Here is a 22,767-nt window from a genome sequence, read left to right on the forward strand (position 1 = left end):
CACAATAGTGTCATATAACATGCCCTGGCAGGAGATCTTAACTGACCACAGCTTTGCCCTGCTTGGTGAGACTGTGACCATTCATGGGAAAGTAGATCGGCAATAATAGATTGTTAGAGCACAGTGAGAAAAGATAGGAGGGAAAGGCAGCAGGGCTGAAGCTGAAATCATCTGCAAAAACCAGGTGCTGGTCATGGCTGAGATGAGGAAGAAGGAAACGAAGCTTTTCTGGGGATGGGACAGGAGGTGGCTGTAGCCTGTCTGGGATGGATGTGTGCGGTTTTTGGCAGCTTAACCTGTTTCCAGTCCATGGTCAGACCCAGCCCAGAGCCCTTGAGTATCAGAGGCTCTCACTTATTCTTCAGCGCTCTCTAAAATGTGACTTTGCACATATACTGATAGGGGTAGTTTGAGGAGGATAGCTGGGTATGAGATTGGTTAGAAGTCATCCCCTGGCACTAACTCTTGACATCTTCCCCTTCTCTGTCAGAGACTTGGATGCTTCACCGCTCGGAGTTAACAGCTTCACAAGAGATTCAATAATATTTATTTTTACCCGAATCCTTCGAAGTCTGAGGGACTGGAGACAGCATCAGTTTGAGATGAGCAGCCAAGAAAAGTAAATCATCCTCGGGTCAGGGTGAACTCTCATTTGAAGAGGCCACAGATGGCAGAGATGTTCATGAATCAGCAGTTTCACAGACCTCTGCCCATTCAGAGAGCAATGTGTGTAAACAGGCATGAAAACAGCACAGAGCCACAGAGCTTTCCAGATCCTTCCTGTTCCCTTTGTGCTGCTGAGGGGGGCCTCCATGGAGGAGCCACAGAGAAGGAGAGGGCTGAGGTGCTGGGCACTGAGCTAGTCCCAAGAATGGTCATCTGACACCCTCTGCTGCAGCTGTGCAAGAGCCAGAGAACAGGGTGATGGTGAGACACTGTTCCCTATGTCCCTGTTCACCTGACAGCACACCCAGGTGTGCTCTTCAGTAAAGGAGACAGCTGCCGACAAGCCTGGTGTCTGAGATAAAGGTAGGGAAGGAAGGGTTAGGTGAGGGCACGAGCTGTTGCACCATTGCGCTGCTGCAGGTGCAGAACAGCTCACGTACATCTGGGTTACATGGAGCAGGCCTGCCCCACCAGGCAGCTGCTCTCGGCAGCTGGTGGGTGCGTGGAGGTGAGGAAGAGGGATGCAGCAAGCTGTGCTGACATGATCCTGCTCTTTGATACGTGCATTGGATCCGTGTGCATATGAGTCTGGGACATCAGCAACCCATCAGGGTGCTGATTTCCTTACTGTAGTCCTGCCCTGTGGTCTGGTTCCCTGCTTGTAGGATTGTCTGTCCTTCCCTGCTGTGTGAGGGAAATGGGACCAGCAGCAGAGACAGCAATATCTGTAGAGCATTGGATGAGATGGAGCTAGGAGAAAGGGGTGTCTGCACAAATCCGGAGTGGCCGTGCCCGTAGCAAGCGGAGGTTACATACAGCTGTCCCCAGCCTGTGGACAGGAAGTTCTCCAGTGCAAAGGTATCCTCTCAGGCTCTCAGCAGACTCAAGCATCCTTGCCTTGATTTTTTTATTATTTTTTTTTTCTATCACAGTTAAAAGAGCTCTTCAGAAGTCACTGTATAATTCCATGGCTTTGTGAATGTCTGCAGGCCCAGGGTGTGTTCCTGGATAGAGTGTGCCTTAGCCTGCAGAAACCCCCAGAACTCCTGCTGAGCTGGCATGGGGGGATTCTTCCTGCCCCTCTTTGATGTTTGCCAAACGTTATGCCTGCAGAGTGCAACACCAGAGTGCTGTGCGGAGGACCCCTGCCGTGTTTCGCTTGTGTTGTGCATTCTAGGATCTGCTGGCTAGGAGGGCTCCCAAAAAGATGTGGCATCACTTCCATTCCTGCCTGAATGTAAGCCTGGGGGCTGCTTCTGCTGTAGGATGACATGTCTGTGGGGAGAGCTGGCCAAGCCAGAGACTGTGCCTGAATTGTTTGTGAGACTTTTATAGACTGTCTATCTGGGATGAAACACAGAGCCCAGATCTTCAAAACACTGTGGGATGGCAGCTATGGGACTCCCATTAAAGTTACTAGGGGCATCACATGACTGAAAACTGTGACACTAGTGTGTTTCTGCAGAGGAATAGCTGGTGCTGGGGTTACCGAGGGAAATGAATTCTGCTGTGCCTGCAGAAGCAACACGTCACACAAAATGTCAGCTGTGGGGCTTGTGTCTTTTTTATAAGGAGCAATTATAGTGGGTATCACAGGAGGTGTTCAAGGAACACATGAGACACTGGGATTTATTGTCAGCAAATGAGGTGCTTCAAATTCATTGTGAAGCTGGAGAACATTTCACCTAACTCTGTAAAGAAGTTGAGGGAGTTAAGTGGAGTAAATTGGATGAATATGGCTGTGGAGTTAGAGCATCTGGTTGCCTTCCACCTTTCCAGAGAAGAGAAAAGTTTCTCAGAGCATGTCTTCACAAGACATAGAGCATCGGGAGTGAGCACCGTCACAGAGTGGAAAGTTGCCCACCAGGCAAAGGCCAGCGATTGTATCATAGACAGGGAAATGGAGTCAGTCTGGTCACGGTGCTTTCTGTAGCTCTTGAAGACAGTGATGGATGAAGACTCAGCGTAGACAGACTGCTTTTTTCTTACTCTTTTGATATCTTTCAGGCTTTAACATGAACTAACTACTATTATCCTAATTTTACAGCTGGGGACAGACAGGTTACGTGACATGCTCAAGATCACATGAGCAGTCTGTGTCAGAGTGAGAAACTGCACCTGGATCTCTCCATTGTGAGGCTGTTGCTCTTGGCACTGCATCCTCCTGACTGTAAACAACACATCCAGATTGACTTTGCCTGTGTCCTTTCTATGCCTACAAATGGTAAGTTTTCTAAACGAATCAAAGAAACAAAAAAGTCACTCCTCCAATATGTATGTCCAATCCTTCTGCACACTGTGGCATGATGTACCTTAGAGGAGTCTGCAATTAACACAAGTAATTACCCCTTGCTGCAGAGACTCTTAGACATCACTGGCTAAGAATCTAGATGAAACTTTCGCCTTGTTTACTGAGTGCCCGATGTGCAATTCAGAATGGATTTGGGTGGTATCTGCAGGATAAATTAACTTACAACCAAGATGAATACTGCATACTCCTTGGTGCCATTGTCACAATTTGGTCACCACTGGAGGTTTAATACCGGTAGAGAGAAGTCAGGGAAATAATTAGGTAGGAAAAGTAGTCATCAGCTATTGCAGAGGGGTTCCTTGTGGTTGTCAGAGTTTGCCTCCTACACTCAAAAAAGGTTTAATATAAAGGCTGACAAAGGAGTGGGTATCCATAGTTTGTTGGGACACGCGCAGGTTCTAGGTGTGTTCTTGGTCTTCAGCTTCATTGAAGATCAGCAGGAGTGGGATTTTCCAAAGTGCCCAGGGAACCGTTGGTCATGGATCCCAAGGCACAAGAGACTCGGGGCACGCCTGACAGTCCCGTTCAAAGCAGCGCAGGTACTGAAAGCCCAGCTTCCAGTGGAAGAGCCTATCCCTTTGACTCCAGTTCGCAAACCTACCACTGACTTCTGCTGCTCCAGATGTGTGCTGTGGGCTGCTGCTTTTAACCTGGCAGTGTTGCCAGAGGCACTGGGCACCTGGCGCTTTGTGACACAAAGAACAGCCATTAATTGAAACTCATCAAGCAAACAGCCACTTCTGGTTGCTGTGGCTCTGTTTTCAGCTCTTCAGCTCTAAAGTGAGGCTGACAATTTTTTGCTGATTTCTCAGACCTCCAATTGAGTTTTGTTAATTAATATTTGTGAAGTACTTAGGCGTTTTCAGGTTTATGGTGATCCAGAGTAGTATTATTACTGTTGGTATTATTAAGACTAATAATACTGCTAATAACCTTAGTGAGCCTGGCAAAATTCAATTTGACTAAAATCCTTGCCACAGATGAAAAAAAATAACTCCAGTGATGTGAGGGGGTACGTGACTCAGTTACCAGTAACTGCTGTTTACAAGGGGCAGGAAGAGTGTATTTGCTCAAATGAAAAAAGGTCAAGGCAGAGGCCCATTTGCTGTTTGTTAATAAGTAATCTAAAGTGCAACACAGCTTTACTGTAACAAATCAGCCTGGCTTAGTTTTGCTTCCATCACCACTATTTTCAATCCAGTTCTGGACTAAAATACCAATTCAAAAATAGTACACATTCTCATAGATTTTCAACATCTCCAAATCTATGCAGAGGATTTGTAACCAGGGAACAACCGCAACAACAACAAAAAAATCTCCTTTCCATATTTTTGCCAGTGTTTGTCTCAGGACACTGTAGGCAACCAACGCTGAAATATCAGATAGGGCATTATTTATCTCCTGGGAAATTCTCCTTTAGGCTCAGACCTGTGTGTCTTCCGTGTGGAATTGTGCCAGTCAAGAGCTGAGGTGTAGCCGGCTTGCTTACAGCCACCCCACCAAGTTACTGATGTAACTTACAAAACCACCTACGTCATCTCCGAATCTGGCTCAGATTCAACAGTTAAAATTCAAACGTGGGTGCTAGAGAACATCCTTCTTCCAAGTGGCTGAGCATATGTGCACTTTATGCATTGCAACCCCTGCCCTATCACTGTCTTTTGCAAAAAAAAAAAAAAAAAGAAAAAGAAAAAGAAAAAAAAAGTCATTTTCCAAGCAGCACTTGTCTTTAGCCACCGAGCAGTATTCTGGAAAAGGGCTGGAGTCTGTCCTTTGTGGTTCATCTACTGGCTGCAGGTAGGATTCACTAGAAAAAGTTTTGCCATTAATAAGCCACTTAAAGTACTTATCAAAAAATCAATAGTTGTGCCAGCTGCCAGCTCACCACAGCTTCTCATTTGTAACCCTTGGTATTCATGTCCTTCAACTGTACCGGCCCGAGGCACACATCTAGCCCCCAAAACAGGGAATGTGACGTGCACAGTGCTAGAGCAGGCATAGCCAAAGCGCAGACACATGGCACTGTTGGTGTGCACCCACAGTGCCGGTTTGTTGGGGGGTAGCAGAGACACACACACACACACAGAGTCACCTTTGGAAACAGAAACCATGCAGATTGCAAACTTAAATTCCTAGCTTCCTGAAATGCAATTTTGAAAGGCAATGATCCTTTAACAAACCAACCACCCCTGCTCCAGCGGTCCCAACTGCCTGTTAACCCAGGGGGAGGGAAGGAGGTTGGTGAGAAAGGTTTTGCTTGCCGGAGCAGGTCATGTTTGGCTGCGGGCTCAGAGCATCTTTCCAGTGCCTGGGCCTTAACAAAGAGTCTTCTTGAGCCCTGTCGTCCTAGAGGGCACCGGGGCCTGCCTCCATCCAAGGCAGGGCCACGCGAGCAGGGAAGGGGAGGAATGGCCGCCTACAGAGCTGCCCCTCTGGCACCGGGCAGGAGACAGTGAGCGCAGCAGATGCTGATGTGAGGAAACAGTAGAGTATACAGGGAAGAACACACATAGGAGCTGTTGTAGGGTCTTGGTAGTGGCATGGAAAGAGGATTCATGCAACTGAGTGCTCACACATGTCAGGAGGCAGCACCAGTGGCTGCGAGCTGCCAGGAAAGGGGTCTCTTGGATGCCCCAGAGCCCTCATGTTTACCTTGCTGTTCTGTGTTATTGACACAAGAAAGGGAGGAGGGGAGTGCAGGACACATGGTGTCCTGGGGAAGCAGGCATGGCTGGTGCTGCCCCCTGTGTCTGTACCTGCATGGTGGGCTGCAGCTGGGTGGCTGGCCAGCGGGGCTGTTCAGAGATCCCTGAACTGACCTGGTGTGTGCGGGATGTTCATCCCAGAGCGCCTGGTGTGGGCAGCAGGGAGTACAGGGGAATTGACGCTCACTTTTAGGAAATCTGTCTGAGCTGGGGATGTCTTGAAGCATAAGCAAGGTTAAGAGGATGGTAGCATGAAGTCCCACATCCCATGGGTCCATGCTGCTCTGAAGGAGGACATGGCCATTGCATACATCACACATTGTGGCAGGGAGAGCAGCCGGTGTTACTACCTGGCAGCCTTTGTGAAATGGTGATGCCACATGAAAATGCACATGTTCGTTACTCATGAGGTACGCGTTCGCTGCCCATCCCTGCCTTTCTGCAGTAGTATACACCCAGGGTGGCGGAGCTTTCTGCTCCTGTCCCTGGATGTTGTGCTATTGCCTCTCGTTGTGCTTTGTGCTGGGTAACATCTATTGTTTCTGAATTGCCTAGTGAGTTGCAGGAGTCTTTAACAACACTGGTACACTCTTCCTCTAAAGACCAGCGAGGATTTACTTCTCCCCTTACAGCAGTGGGAAAACTGGGGTAATAGGATGTCAGGTGACTCTCTTGAAGCAGTGGAATTAGCTAGAAAGTGTTAAGTATTCCCTGAACATTAGTCATCACCGCCGTGTTACCCCTCAGTGCCATCATGACAGTGAACTTCTGGACTGTACAGTCTTCTGCACACAAAGGAGAGGCGTTTAATGAAAAGCAAGCCCAGTGCTGCAAATGCCACTGTGGAGACATACATTCTGTTCTAACTGGTAGCCAGGATGCCTGGGAAAATATGCAGGTGGTTTCAGAAAATCCTAATTAGCCTATTATCACAGAGGAGAGGGGGGAAAAACACCCCTCCGGAGTTTCTCCCCTATGACCACCTGTTAATTTTCCCCCTCAAGTTATTATCGGTTTGCACGGGGTGGCATACTAAAGCCCTGCAAACAGTGCTGTGAATCAGAGCTCTGCACTGCTGTTGCTGGACCAAGCAAGCTTCACTGATGGGAACAGCATGGTGACATGCTTCCTCAGCTTGTACCTTGAAGCTTCATGCACCTGGCATTCATCAGCCTCAGAGGAAGTTCTTGTTTTCCCCAAATCACTGCGCTTTGCTGCACCTCAGTTTGTGGCAGAGGTGAGCCCCTCTTGTTTATCCACTGGCTTCCTTCTGTATAGTTTGTGTAGCCCGTAGCCCTTCTACTAAAGAGAGGTTTTGCTCACAAACTGCCAATTTGCGTACATCTAGAGATACTCAGGTATCTAGCTGTGCTTCAGGAGTAGCCCAAGGTAACCACACAAAGGCTATACTATGTTAGGGGTCGAGTGCCAAGCCTGCTCCTTGTCTGCTGTCCCCTTTGGCCCTTACAGTTTGACCAGCGTGTACACATGCAACACAGTAAAAATGCCAGCCAACCTTCATGGCGCCACGTGTCGGCCTTCTGTGTGCGCCCTGCGGTACCCATAGCCCTCTGTAGCTAATGGTGGTCTTGGGGTTGGACCCACCAGCGGCTGTGTTTCTGCTTCTGCTTTGTGCTGAGCTGTGGAGGAGACAAGTCTCTTGAGAGCGGCAGCTGTAACGCCCTACAGCTCGGTTGATAGCTGCCCCTGCTTTTAGCTGGAGAGTCCCTGATACTGCCTGCAATGGCGAGCGCAACGGAAATCCAAAGATGAGCTGTGGCATTAGTGATAGAAACATGGTGGGGCTCTTTTTGGCTGAAGCTCACAGTTCAGAAGCATTTTCTTTTTTCATTCTGAGGTATAAGGAGGTATTGGCTCCAAATAGTGGCATGGGGGCAATGTGAAAAGCTTTGCTCTTTATCCTGGCATCTCAGAAGGAAGCCTGGGAGCGTTTATTAGAAGCGACTTGGCCTGTGGCTCTCTCCTGGTGTCTTCTGTGTGTGTACTGGGTGTGCTGAGTGGTTTCCAAAGGAACTTTATGAGTGCTGCAGCAAATGGGGAAATTCACTGTGGAACAGTTGCCGCAGTAAGTGAAACTTAGAAACAACTTTTGCATTTGTGAGCAAAGTGTGACATTTTCCAAAGCATTTTTCTGTATTTGGTCCAGGACAGAATCACTTTCTACCACTGCAAATATAATTTGTGTAGTAAAAACGGAAAACAACCAGAGCAAGCTGCACACTGTCATTAATTTGGTCTCGATGGAAGCTTGTCCAGTTGGACGTTTCCTCTGAGAAATGTCATCATTTGCACATTTTTATTGTAAAATAATTCTTATGCTCATGAAAAAGGTTTCTAATATTTATGAGCAATGCAAACAGATACAGAAAGCATTTTGCTGTTTCATAGAATCATAGAATCATTTAAGTTGGAAAAGACCTGTAAGATCATACAGGTCTTGGTCCATAAATGGTCCAACCATTAACCTAGCAAGTTCACTAAACCATGTCCCCAGGTGCCACATCCACACGTCTTTTAAATACCTCCAGGGATGGTGACTCCACCACTTCCTTGGGCAGCCTGTTCCAGTACTTGACAACCCTTTTGGTGAAGACATTTTTTCCTAATATCCAATCTAAACTTTCCCTGGTGCAACTTGAGGCTGTTTCCTCTCACCGTGTCGCTTGGGAAAAGAGACTGACCCCCACCTTGCTACAGCCTTACAGCTAGAGAGCGGTAAGGTCCCCCTGAGCCTCCTCTTCTCCAGGCTAAAGAAACACCCCCAGTTCCCTCAGCTGCTCCTCATAAGGCTTGTGCTCCAGACACACAACTTCACCAGCTTCATTGTACAGTTCTCCCCCGTTTTTAGAAGGAACAAAGCTGCTTCCCCCAGATGGTCCTGGATGAGACAAACGCACCGATGTGTGTTACGGAGAGAGCATTATCAGGGAGGGAGTTGGTGTGCTGCTGGGGTAGGGAAAGGCTGTTTCTCTGTAGCGATAGCAGCAGTACAGATTTTCCCCAAGGCTTTCTCCCTTAGCACGTGCTAATTCATGAGACTCCTCATGTTATGCACCAAGACCTGAGTGCCGAGGCTGAGTAACTATCTGGTGTAGCCACTTGCAGATGCAATTACAAATTTTTTTAAGTTATACCCAAGAATATTTTGATGTTTCGGTATTAAGCTCTGTGTTTCTTGATTGCTAGTGCCCAGCTTTGACTTTAGAGCCAGCAATCCCTGCAGTGCGCATGAGGCAAGCCTGGCACTTCCACATGAGGACCAAAACATTCAGCGTGGTGGCCAGAGAGGCTGATAGGGAAATTTAAAGTCTTAAATGCTACTGCTGCAACGACCCAGCCGACAGCTCCTCTGGAAGGTGAGTACAGACAGCCTTTCTGTCCCAGCAAAGATGCCTAATCCGAAACACAGATTACCAGCAGCCAGGAAGTGGCAAACAGGGTCACTGTTCTCCTCAGGCTGTTTGTTCCCATCTCCCTCTAGCAGAACACCCGACCACAAGGCAGGGAGCTGGACACTCCTAGTCCGCTCTCTGCTGAGGATCTGCTGCTCTACAGCAATGCGCTGTTGAATCATAGTGCCAGAAAGCAAGCGTGCGTGGGGAGCATGGCTGTCCTACCGACTGGTTCGAGCACTCACATGGGAGTTTGAGATTCTGGACTCTGCTCCCAGGACTGTTTACGCATTTTACATGATACAGTCACCAGGTAACATATAATCCCCGATCAAAGCCCTCAGGGGATTTAGGCAAAGCAACGCCCAGTTTCTTGATCCTGATCAGACTTAGGTGTGAATTGGGCTGAGCTGCTTGGCCCTGTCAGGACTGGGGCAGTTCTGGGCATGCACGAAGGTGGAACTCTAGATAGCTGATGAGCTTGAAAATATTTAAAAAAGTTGGGAGATTGAAGGGACCAGATAGTGGGAAGGACCTGGGAGCTGCAGTGGGATGTATATGCCAGCATTTCAGCCTGAAGTGCAGATTCAGGGTAAAACACCAGGTACTCCAGTAACAAAGTCCTCTTACAGGGAAACTTGTTCTCACAGATTCCTGAAGTAGAAACTTATTTACATAACCATTTTATGTGCTTTTTAAAAAAAGAAGTCCCATCCTAGCCAGTGCGTTTGCTTGGATTTGTTTCTACTGGGCTGCATGTGCTGAGCTGCACAATGGTAGCTGCCATATGACTAGCTTGTTATTCTTACCAAGCGTGACAACTGCTGTAGCGAAATCAAGAGCAACCTGCTCTAATGTAAACTGATTTCAGATTGCCCCCGGCAGTCCCAGCTACCTCATCTAACCTCTTTTTTTTTGCCAGTCTTTTTTCTTTTTTTTTCTTTTCTCCCCCCCCCATTTTTTTTTTTTTTTTACTGAGGACGCACCCTATGCTTTCTCATAAGGTATTTTATCACGCTGGCTGTTGTGCGACCTACAAATGAGCCTCTCTGGTATTATCCTTAGTGCATCCCAAAGCCACGGACCCTCCAGCAAATGCAGACTCCAGCTGCCTGTCCACTCCAGGGATGAGCTCTGCAGTGGCTGATGACTGCACCCAAGAACACCTAGCTACAAAGCACCAAAAGATGTTTGTCTGGCTCTTGACGGGCTGTTGCATCCTTGGTACTCCACCTGCATGTTCCGAGAGTGCTGCGGCGCTGGATAAATGCAGACAAAGAGAGGCTCAGGCTCATTCAGAGCGACACTGCTGTCACGCTGAATATGTGCCAGGTACCAAGTGGGAAGAGGTTGTGTTGGTAAGGGAGCTGGGGGCATCGGGGAGTGGATTTGGGGCAGGGAGCGCTGTGGGAGAAGCAGTCCAATTTGCCGATTGTAGCTGCCAGATTGGTGTGTATGATGGGTGTGATATAAATTACTATCTATAAATAAATACCACAACAGCATTTTAATGAGGTGTTTTCTAGTAGCACTTGTCCAGGCTGGTAGTGTTATGTTAAGGCTGGAGAAGTATCTCCAAGCAAACTTCTTGGCTAAACCTTCATAAACATGGTCTCACCCAAGATGTAACTATGATTTGTTTGGATAAGAGGTTTTGCTTGTTTGTTTCTGAACATACTTTCAAATACATTTGGGTTTTTACTTTTATTTATTTATTTTTTTCCTTCTTGGCCCAGGTTTTATGTTGGTGTCACAGAACCTAACATGCTGAGATAGGGGACGAAATCTGGTGCCTTTTCTGAGCATTTGCTGTTGCTCGGACAACAAGAAGCTTACAGAAGGGCTGGGTCATCTGGGGCTTTGGTGGTGGGGGGCACTTGGGCCTGTGACTCATGGGAGTGACCTGTGTCTCTCCAGAGACTGGCAGGTAAAAATATCCCGGCGCGTCTCAGGGAGTGCCGTGTTCTTTGCTTTTCCTGCGGCGCTGAGATGCCTGGCATTGCAGCCAGTGCTGTTTGGAGGCATGGTCTCGAGGACCCTTGCCCCACATTTGCAGTGTGGTTCTGCTGGGACTCAGCAGCCAACTCTGATTATTATTTTTTCCATGGCAGCTAGCTAGTTTGCTGAACTTTTGGCAGCCTGGGCTGCTGGACAAGTGGCTGCACATAAATAGTGCACAGCACAGCGTGCCGGGTGGGACTCGGCCGCGTGCACTGTAGCAGCCCATGCACACTGTGGGGTTGCACTGCACATACACACTCGGTATCTGTCCTGGTCTCTTGAGTTCCCCCCCGGTGCTGTGTCTGATCCTGGAAGGCTGTCCCCGGCACACCCCAGTGCACAGGCTGCTGCGTACCTCTACGCTGGGGTAGGTCCAGGGCTAGACATGGGCTGTGGTTTTTGATCTGCACCAAAGAGATCATGGTGGCAGGTAAATCCTGAGGCAGGGGTTGGGTTTGGAGGCTGGATCTCAGGCGTTACGTTCATATTTCAGGCCAGAGCAATGGTTTCATCAGAAGGCCTCTCAACGTGTTACATTGCCACCACAAGAATGTGTGAGTTGCATATATCCAAAACAGAGCTGAGAAATAGTCTTTCTTATGCTAGCTCTGAACTGAGGAGGCTTTTGCAGATTTGACTCCAGTGTATTAACAGCAGGACTTTTTCTGCTTAATTTGAAGATCTGGGAGAGAAAGTTCAGTTCTTTTATCCTTAAATATAAAACCTCTGAAGTCTCTTGACTGTCTGGACTTGTGATGCATACTCAGAATTCATTCTTGTTATAAATAAATAATTGGCAGGTGATGCTGTAGAGATAACAGCTTCCATTATTTTGAGGAATCATTAACTCCAGCGAGGTCTCCCTGATCAACAGCTATTTAGAAAAAAAAAAATCAAACCCCACTACAAAACCACCCACAAAATAATATCAGTTGGAAGGCATATTTGGAGGGCTGCACTCCAACCTCCTCAAAGCAGGGCTAACTTCAACGTTAGCTCAGGTAGCTCAGGGCTTCGTCCATTAAAATTCTGAAATCTCCAAGGATGGGGATTTCACAGACCTCTCTGGGCACCTGTTCCAGTTTAGCCACTCCTACTTTGAAAAAAATCTTCTATGATGTCCAGTGGAATTTCTGCTGCTGCAACTCACGGTCATTGCTGTTGTGCTGTGCGCCTCTGGAGAGCCTGGCTCTGTTCTCGCTCAGGGAGCGATGAGGTGCCTCCCCGCAGAGGCGTGCTGCCAGCGCCTCTTCGGCCTTTTGTCCATCAGGGCCCCAGGGCCTTATTGTAGCAAAGCTGCTTTCTCTAGCCGCTTGCTTCCCAGCCTGTGCTGTCACACCCCTGTGCTGTGTCAGGTGCAGACTTTACGTTTGTCCTTGCAGAATTTCAGAGGATTTTTTTCAGACTCGTCTTCCAGATTGCTGAAGACCACCTGAATGGCTGCCTTGTCCTGCAGCATAATAACCTACAGCCCCTATTCAGTGTCACGCACAAACTTGCGGAGGGACCGTTCTGCTCTGTCGTGCAGGTCACTGGTGGAGACTGGCCCTAGCATTGCCGCTCAAGGAATGCCGTCTGTTAATGCCAATGAAACATCTAGTTGTTGACCATTATTATCCTTTGAGCTTCGTGGCCCAGCTCTGAGCTTTTTTCAGCCGGGTTGTGGTCTGTCCGTTCAGGCAATACCACCCCAGTTTGGCCCATATGGGAGACAATGTCAAATGCCATGCTAAAACCAGTGACATCCGCTGCTTCCCCCACCTTCACCTTGTCCGTCCAGCCTGTCACTCCAGCACAGATGATAAGCACGCTGGGCCCGTACAATTTGTCTGTAGTGGATCCATGCTGACTGTTCCTGGCTACCTTCTTGTACCTGAACATGGCTTCTGTGTGGACTTGCTCCGTGATACTCCCAGGAAAAATGAACTGATATCTTATGTGAGACATCTTCATCTTTGCTAATGTTTTGGCTAACCCCTTTCAGCAGAAGCCTGTTGATTACGTGTTGAGTTTGTGAGACCTTCAGCTTGAGCCTGCAGTGTTGGTTGAGAGTTTTTGGTAGGGAGTCGTTGAGCAGGTCAAATTCAGAAGTAACCTAACCAAGACACACCTATTTCTCCTCTGTTGGGAATCCTTTTCGTCCCAGCCTTGCCACCAAGGATGATCTTCGTGCCGTTGTTGCCATGGCCTTTGCGTTACCTGAGGGCAGGAGCCCTAAGGGGAGGAAACGGGAAAAGAGAAGGAACGAGGCTGCCGGGCCAAGAGACAGTGGAGTGTGGCCCCTGGCAAGGATTCAGCAAGTTTCAGTAAAAGGAAGAAATCAGGAAGAAGAAAGGGTAAAGTCACCTGCATGGAGTGCTAGGGATAGGCATGGTTGTTTCTAGAAAGCATGAGTAGTTCAGTCAACTGGAAGGGCCGGGCACTTGCCAAAATACACATTTGCACAATGGCCTGTAGTAGTTTGAATTCACAGAAGACCGTTGAGTTTCACTGGATGGAACTTTGGCTCGCTGGGATGTGGAGCACAATGCTGGGGTGAGTTCTGCTACAGAAAGTAAGAAACAAAATGTCTGGAAATCTGCTCAGTCTGACTGCGGAGCCAGAGCAGGGTGCACACTGCTTTGCTAAGCGGCTGTGCCCTTGGACGGCTGGAGGCTCACTGCTGCCACCGGGGCCTGGCTGCAGCCATGGTGCCAGCTCCCAGCCAGGGGGGCGTCTGTGGCATCCCCTGCCTCGCCGGGGGCTTCCCCACGGGCTCCGGCGCCTGGAGCCCCCCCGGCCCCCTCCTGCCCTGGCCTGGGGGGCTGCAGGGCTGTTGCTCTCCCACGGGCTCCCTCCCCTCTCCCCCTGCAGCTGCTCTTGCGCAGGAACTTTCCCCCTTTTGAAACCCGTTATCCCAGAGGCGCTGCCAGCGTCGCTGCCGGGCTCGGCCTTGGCCAGCAGCGGGTCCGGCTGGGAGCCGGCTGGCATCGGCTCCATCGGGCACGGGGGAAGCTGCTGGCACCTTCCCACAGAAGCCACCCTGTGCCCCCGCGAACACAGCCCTCCACACAAACCCACTGCAGATGGAAGCTCTGCGCAGGCACTGGGCCCGCCTCACAGGGGGCCTTGGGGGATTCCCTGCAGCCTTCATGGCTGGAAAGATGGGCAGAGCCGGCACATCCCCTGTGACTGCAGCCGGACCGTGTACTTGCTATTGGGGCACAAGGGAGGTGCAGCGGTGGGAGGTAGTGACCATGTAGGAACACTTGGGCGTCCAGCGTCGGGCATGTCTGGCTGATTGGAAGAACATGCGTAACACTGTCATCTTCTGTTGTACCCATACTAATGTGATTGTATTTCTGGGGTGGGCTTACATTTGTAATCTCCTTACTAGCACATTAGAAGACCTGTAACAGTGACGGACAGAAAAGGAACTAGGACGTTCGTGTAGTGACAGTGCTGCTGTGGAGCCATGTCTCACGAAGGAGACAGTCTCAGGGTTTAGATTCCTCCGCACGGCAGGCTGAGGTTTCCCGGTCCCAAGGTAAGCGTGCGTACCAGCGCACTGCAGTCCCTCGTGCACTAATGAAACCTGACTTGCTGGGTCACCCTCCTGCAATGACACATCATTTGAAGTTGTTTGCTTATTACAGAGATACTATCGCAAGGTGTGGTGCCCTGTTCGGAGTCTAGCAAGAAAGTAACACTTATTCACCCACTCGCCCACCTTTGGCAGATGGTCTGAGGGTCTCCCCTTGGCTTTGTGACAGACAGTGGTTGATTCACCTCTGCCCAGTGGTAATTATGCGTTGCTGCCAATTGGAAGTTCCCATGCTGGCATCGGAGTGGTAAGTCTAGAACTCACTGCTGAGAATTGCAAAGTAAAAGCATGATTTCTCGATGTCTCTTTTATATTCAGCCAAGTAAAAGTTACTTAATACACTGTATCGTTTACTTGTGGGGTTTTTTTAATGGTCATTAAAATGCTTCTAATTGCTATTACCGTGCTACCTCCTATTTCTCAGCAGCTCATGCAGCCTTCCCGTCAAACTAGAAAGCGGTTCTGGTAGCAAAAATGTTATGGCATTTTTGGTTTTTCCTTTCCTTTTGGAAGAGTCCCCTTTTTAATGTTTTTATTCTAATCCTCCTGTGTAAAGGACAGCTCCTTCTGGAGGGGCTTTGCCCTCCCGAAAGCTCATTGTTTTATCTCCTCAACTTTAGGACAGGATTATTCCCTTGTCAGTCTTTCTGAACCAGGCTGGCTTTGCAGGTCTCCACTCCTTCTTTAAGTTTATTTATTTTTATATCTGAAAGGTAATAAAATTGACAAAAGAGGTTTATTCAGACTTTAACTGTATGGTGTACCACACAAGCGAGATAAAACGTCCAACACGCATCCTTCTATTTATAGCATCGCTGTTGAGCCATTATAGTACCAGCGGCAGGTAACTTCTCCTCCCTTCACTTTTTGAAACCTCTTTTTTGCACCTGTGTCCCACGTGGAACTTCCTGTTTGCTCAGTATCCTCCATCTTCGCAGGAGGCTCTTGGTACAAAGTGGAAGACTTCTAACAGAAGTGAGGCCAAGCCTGTAGGGCCCCAGCCCCCAGTGTGCAGGGGGAGGAAGGGCAGGAGGAACAAGGCAAGGGGCTCTAGTGCTGCTCAGCCATAACACAGCCTGCAGGAAGGCCCACGGCAGCCCTTCTGGGTGGCCTTAGGGGTCCTCAGGGGAGTTCAGCATCTCGTTCAGGTTGCGTGGAGCCCATCCCTGCAGGGGGGTGTTCCCTAACAGCTCATCAGGACTGGCTGTAGCTTCCACTTGGCTCGGTCCTGAGGTTGTTCTGGAGCACCTCAGAGCCGCGGTGCTGAGTGTTGCGATGAGTAACCTGTTCCACGGCGTGAGCGCTAAACCCCAGAGTCCTTCCCAACCAGTGGGCTCCCATTTATGGATCAGATGTAGTACCCAAATGATCCTATAAACGCAGCTACGGAACGGGAGCTGCAATCTGTTTAGCAACGTGTATGTTCATCAGTGAGTCGGGATCAGAGTGGGTGTAGGTCCCGGGGGTGGTTGACTGGAATTAGCGAAGAAGAGAGAGGTGTGGGAGGATGGAGTAACATTTCAAAAGAGAAGGTGCATTCACATCCACTGTTTCTAGCCAGTGTACAAGAATTCTCCTGGTACAATGATACATGAGGTCTGGACAGGGGAATAAATTGTCTTTTAATGCCTAGATCAGTGGAGGCAATAGAGCAAAGACAGCAATGAAGGAAGGTGAAATCAATTACCTCAGTATTATTTGCTAGTATACCAGCTTCACCACCTTTGTCAACACCGTAATATCAGTGTTATCTGATACAGGCATGCAACATGTCAGCTAATGGAGAGATTGCTGCCGCGGTTAGCAACAGCCACGCCATACACTGGGACACTTACTGCGGCAGCAGTTTTGTTTCTGGCCCTGGCAGCAGGACTATGCAGCCTCCAGACCCGTGTGTGTTTGGGGCCAGCGTTCCTCTTCTGAGACTCTGCTCCCCACTGAGACCATATGCAGGCCAGTGTGCGGGGCTGCAGAAGGGAACTGGGGAAGCTGCTGTGCTCTGCTGACAGGCGTTACCGCATACCAGCTGCTCCGAGCGCGGTGCAGGTTATGTACCCGTTCACCAGCCTTTCAGCTTAGCGGGGGGCTGTAACCTGCGTCAGGTGACGGGCTGGGTTTCACAGGGTTCTCCAAGAGCTTGTCTTGGTCAGTGCTACTGAGAGCCAGTGAGCTGGGGCACCCAGATCCCTCTGGTGTTGTCAGCATCCCCGTTTTGCTCCCTTCAGGCATATATGGAAGGTGTCGACCACCAGCACTTCTGCATGTCGATGCCCATGTACTCCGAAGCGCCTGCCTTCAGAAACAATGGAAGGGCACTGCCCCCCGCCCTTGAAAGGAAACACGGGGTCTGTGTGCTTCAACTCGCCGACGGCTGCTGCTGTGACACAGGCTTTGGGAGCTCCGTCTGGCTCAGCTTTGGCTGCCACTGCCTGACTGCCTGCGCCTTGCCCTTGGGAGCCCAGTGCTGCCACCAAGGTGAGGTGACCCTGGTTTGGCTGCTGTCGAGCCGTGCCTCACCTTTGTGCTGCTTTGAGCTGAACAGAGGGGACTTTACCTCCCCTTCTTGTATCAGGAAGGTCAGTCTCCTCACAGACTGCCTTTTCTTTTGAATCTATGCATTAAAAGGCATCATAAAATGCTGTAATAGGGGTGCAATTAATGACTCTTTGGAAGCGCTGTGATTACTGGCTCTCGGTGCCGTAAATAGAAAGCAGTGAGGTTCTGGAGTTCATTTCCAAACAAGTGAGTGGGAACTTTCAAACCAGGAGGCGATCAGCGTGTCTGCAGGTCTGGTTTCTCCTTTCCCTGAAGTGGAGGTGGGCGTTAGGCTCTGTGCAACATCCACATCATGCCTCATCCAATATTTGCCAATATTCACTTGTTGCTTTCTGCTCTTTAGCAATCAAACAGAAACTTTTCAGCTGGTACCTTCTGGGTGACAAGGTTTGAGAAATAACCTTTTGGTCATTATTGCAGCATTGTGAAAATGTTCTTAGGTGATATAACAGCTGCATCACATGAGCAGAGTACGTTATCTCAGAGCTACCTGTATTCTCCAGTATGGTTCAGAGAGTTTGTTACAAAAATGTGGATTAATACTCTGAGCAATAACATACACGCTGCAAGGGCAATGCTCCTGATGGGGCTGCTCAGGCTTACATGAACATATTTGCCCATTACAGAAATCTCTAAACTTACTACTGCTTAAACACCACCAGTGGCCAAAGCTGCCTTGGCTGCTGTGGGAGCGGGACTGGGTCAGTAATGCCACGTTACTGTAAACAGGCCAGGTTGTATCACCAATACTGTGACTGCTCAGGAGGCAGCTGGTCCTCTAGTTAGTTCTGGGAAATAGATTTAAATTTCAAAATTTGTATTGTCATATTAAACCACTCTAAAAAATGTAGGTAATGATACGTAACAGACAAAGGTATCTCTTCCCAGTGAAGCCATGTTGAGTCATTTTATATTACCATCAAAGGAACAAACCAAGTTTTTACAACAATAGTTGGCAGTATTTCTATTCAATGGCATTAGCCAATAATTTCTAAAACTTCCTGTTAATTACGGCATTCAACCCTTGCAGGCTGTTCTATTTTACATAAGTGCAATCCAGTTTCCAGCCATCAACTGAAGACTATAGCCTTTTGTCGTAGCCAAACAAGACCATGCGTTACCAAACTCCTTTCTGGGGTAAATCCATTGTCATTGGATTTTTGTTTTGTTGGCGGTGTTGGTTTGTTTGTTTGTTTGTTTTTAATCCTGACACTGCCAGGTAACATTCAGAAGAGAGAGTTTACGTGCCACTACCTCTGGGCAGCTTGTCTGGCCTGCGCACGAAGGCCTGCCAGCTCAGGTCCAGGGCAGCTGCCTAGCTCAAAGATGTCGCTTTGTGGGTGCCGCCGGCTCCGGGGCCCAGGTAGCCCGTTGTCCACACCACGGCTCTGATGGCAGCAGCAAACTGCTGGTCCAGAGGAGTAGCCCTCGCACAGTGCCACGTCTGTGCTGCAGCTGCCAGCCCAGGCTGGGGACTGCTGGCAGGCATGGTGCAGAAAGCGCTGAGCTGGCTCTGCGGGAGCCAGGGTGGGCTGAAAGGCAGGAGGCCGTCTGCTATTTGGGGTGCCCAGCTCCACCAGCTCAGACAGCCGAGCTGTGTTGTGCATCCCTTGAATGCTGAACCCCCCCCCGGCACATTCGGCAAGAGGGCTGGCACAGCGTGTGCTGCTGCATCCGTCTGTCGCTGGTCCTCAGCTGCTCTCTGGAGGGTCCTGCTGGGTTCGCAGCACGTCTGGAGGACATCATGTCATGCTGTGAAGCTTCATCTTCTAGCTGCACAAAACCATCCTAGAACACAGAGCAGCATCAGGTAAGGATAAATCTCTTACAGGTAACTGTAACAGTGGCTGGGAAAAAAAAGTGACATTTGTTTTGTACTTATCAGTTCGACTAGCTGTAATTATTATTGCTATTGTTAGCGCTACTATTGCAATATTACCTGAGGGTGCCCAGTCAGCACTGAGCTCCATTGTATTCAGCACAAATGCACTCAAGCCCCTCAAAAACATTTACAGTTCAGAATGCAAGTGACTTACAATGGTGAAGAGGAGGGATAAAACCAAATGGATACAATTAGCTTGGGCACAACTTAGTCATCCTCTTCTTGGTATAATTATAAAATGGACAAAGGTAGCACCAGCTAACCTCAAATGCTCTTCTAGCCATAATTAACTATATTGCATAATAATGGTGTCAGTTTAAACATTGTTTAAAACCGATGCTTTGCTCGAAATTACTGTACAGCCACACATATCTTGCACAACAGACTAACACATAGCAGTGTCTTACTTCCATTTTCTATTTCGTTGTGTCATCTGTGCATAGGAAAAGCTCTTGACCAAAGAGGAGTCAGTGGTACAGTGGTAAATAAAAGTGGGTAGATTCATCTGTCTGTGGTATATAAGTAGCAGGTAAATACTAGAAGTGCCCAGAGTAGAAGTGGGTACAAAGGGAGTGCCCTTTGCCTGCATTTACCCTTGACTACACCACTTAGAAGAGTTGCATAATTGATACAATTGAACCACATCAGTCCTTTATTTATAGAACATAATGAAATGGTTTTCAACATCCTGGATCACGCTCCATGGGTGATTGCCATATATGCACCCAAGGAGAATAAATAAAAACATTTCCCTAAGGTATTATGTCTCTTCACCTTCTCTAGTTTCATCCAGGATTTTTTTTGAGAAGTTCTGTAAGGAGTGCAGCATGTAACCCTGCCCTGCTGGTGCACACGCTTCGTTCAGGGGAAGGCTTCGGTGATGCTGCTCCACAGTGTTGAGGTCTCACATTTCCCGTGTAGTACATAAAGCATTGTCACAGTTTGGTGGAGCTCAGGGTGTGCGCATACCTAAATATACCACAGACTATTAAGCACAGTCCCCTGTGTGGTACTTAAGTTAGTCCTTGTTCAAGTCCGTAGCCTGCATTTGACATAAATCTGGTTTACCTAGAAAGCATACGGGCTGGAGCTCAAAAAAAACCCAACAAAACCAACCCAAAAACCAGAGCTGTGGCATTTGATCGCTGCTTTCAGCAATGGAAATGGAAGTGAGTCATGAAGTGGTCCCCTGATAAAGACAAATGACACAGACAATCCGAGCCTGCTGTTTGAGCCACAGGAGCCCACACCAGTTTGTGCTTGTGACAGTCTCTCATTACTGCGTCCAGCACCGTGACTGAACACCATGCAAGGAAGATGCCTTTCTACAACAGAAGCACGAGCATCGAGTGGCACTGAGACAGGGTTATGGTAAAAGTTACATAAAATGAAGCACTGCTATTATTTTATCTTTTTGTTGTTGTTGCTATTTTTGGGAAAATGTAGATAATTTAGAAATATTTCTCTTGCTGGATTGTTTGTCCATCTTCATATGATGTTCTGCTGTCTATTGCATCACTTGAATTTGGCCTTTATTTATGATGCTACATTGTTTTATGTATGCACTTTATAATTAGAACTACTAATTGCAAGCTTGCTTACTGCCCTTAGTTGGCTTTTCCAGAGCATTACTTGCAAAACGATCACAATTAGGTCTTTTCAATTGCTCAGTGAGTATTTTCATAAATTGAAAAGAAACCAGGAGCAGTTTTTTAACTTATCCTGTTTCTAAGCTTTACATGGTGACCATCTGGTGCATAGAAATGAACTGCATCAAAAATTGCATCTTTTCAGAATCTAAGCTCTCTTCTCAAAAATCCTTTTCTTCTGAATAAAAAAAAAGTAATCACCACATCGACATGCTGAGAGTCCCACGCTAGCTGTTATATTAGATTTTAATTGTTCTTTTGACATGTAAAACTTTAGCCTAGACACTGCCATATTCTTGATACATTTTGAACTGAAAAAAATCTCTATAGGTTAATGGTTCTACAAGAAGGAGCTAGTCATTTCCATATGCACACTGCAAACTTAGGCACAATACTCCCATTTTATCATTTGTTATTTCAACCTTGCTGATGATTCAGTGGTGTTATTCCGCTGAAAAACTGGAGTAACACAGCAGTGAATCAGGCTCATTGGCTCTGCATCTCACTATCTAAAATGAGGATCCACCTACAGGTAAAATACTATCACATTGCAAGTATCTCACAGACTGCAATCTGTTCTGGCTTGCCAGATCTTCATCAGAAAAGGATTGCATAGGTGCAAAGTTAAAGCGCATGCTGACTGCCTTTTAGTCAATGGGAATACGCATACGAACAAGATGAGCTGGTTTGGGCTTTTCTAATTACAAATTGCCTAAATCAAAAATAGCAGAGCATAAAGTTACTTTTTTTGGGTGGCTGATGTTTTTATTACCTGGCTGCCACGGCTGGAGGAAGCAGCAGCCCTGCCGCTTGCCCAGGAGGGCTGTGAGGCACAGGCGGGCACCCCGAGAGGAGCTGGCACCACGTAGCCTTGGGGCCGTGCAGAGGGACGGCCAGGTGTGCAGTGAGCTCAGGTCGCTCTCGCCAGTCACCATGCGCTGAGGCTGGTGACAGCTCCAAAGAGACATCTCTGAGTGTGTTCTTACAGCAGTGGGAATTGCATCAGGCACTACAGCTATTTTATTGGCAGCCATGAGCTCAGCTTCACCATTTTACACTTTGGTAAACACTCGGTGACAAACCATGCTAGAAAGTGTATTCTAGGTGTAATCTGTTTACTGGGTTTTCTTCCTTCAGTGTGATCATCTCATGATTTATTGAATAGTCTCTATTCAAACTGCCAAATAACTTCCCCTTTCCCTTATATGCTATTCTTGCTTTTTTCCCTTCCTGAAGTCAGTCTTAAAGGGCATCTCACAGAAATGTGCATTCATGCAGTTCCTGCAGACGTAGCCCTTTCCCCCGTGCACACGCACCGTACATTCACCTCATGCACCCAGTGCTTAAACTGATGGATAAAAAAATGGATCCCAGTTATATGATGGTCTGGACACCCTCAGCAGGGAACGCAGCCAAATGGCTGTTGATTTGAGGAACCACCATCACAAAGGACCTAGGCAGTTAACTGAGTGTATAGTTTTATTTGGGGGGTGGAGGGGACGACTAAGGTGAGCTGCCTTTAGCATGCTAACGGGCTGCGAGGGGCCCCAGCTCATGCCCAGCGATTGCACAGGGAACACAGCTGGGAAAGCTCTTGCGTTTCTGCCAGCTGGTAAGAGCATCACCTTGGGCAGCACCTCTGCTGCTGCAGGCACTGAGCGAGGCCTTGGGCATGTTGCTGTGCCCGGCGTGGCTCAGACCTCCACCCCCAAACTGCCTGGGCACTGCTCGCCCAGGTCACCAGGGGACAAGTGTGCCAGTCGTGAGCCGCATCACACAGGCTGCGCATTGCACTGAGATGTGGCTGCTGGGTTTCACTGCCTTAGCCCAAGCTTTTTGACCCCATTAAAGGTTTTTAGGTCTTTAACCTGAACTCAACGCAGGCATTAGCAGGTAAAGGTTGGCACTGTCTGCTGGTGTTCAGCTGGAAGGAGCTGATGGCATCAGGCTGCGGTGACACCTGGGTGACACCATGAGAAGAGTGCCAGTTTGCTGGTGATC

At 48.4% G+C, this 22,767-nt stretch overlaps 1 non-coding gene across 7 annotated transcripts in view; it reads left to right on the plus strand.

Moving 5' to 3' along the window:
- The window catches only part of LOC101910670 (CCAAT enhancer binding protein alpha), a 30,185-nt gene extending 12,851 nt beyond the window's left edge, over positions 1–17,334 (plus strand). The window contains exons 3-9 of one of the 7 annotated variants that reach the window (XR_008749807.1): positions 2,714–2,890; positions 8,890–9,059; positions 10,161–10,427; positions 10,832–13,631; positions 14,473–14,622; positions 14,732–14,926; positions 16,905–17,334. This is a non-coding gene — a transcript (CCAAT enhancer binding protein alpha). Of the gene's footprint in view, positions 1–772; positions 928–2,713; positions 2,891–8,889; positions 9,060–10,099; positions 10,428–10,831; positions 14,623–14,731; positions 14,927–16,439 lie in introns of those variants that run through there. The other 6 variants (XR_008749810.1, XR_008749809.1, XR_008749806.1 and 3 more) reach the window with 6 other exon arrangements.
- The last annotated feature ends 5,433 nt before the right edge of the window (positions 17,335–22,767 follow it).

The sequence above is a fragment of the Falco peregrinus genome, chromosome 14 (assembly GCF_023634155.1).
Source record: "Falco peregrinus isolate bFalPer1 chromosome 14, bFalPer1.pri, whole genome shotgun sequence".
NCBI classification, from domain to species: Eukaryota; Metazoa; Chordata; class Aves; order Falconiformes; family Falconidae; genus Falco; species Falco peregrinus.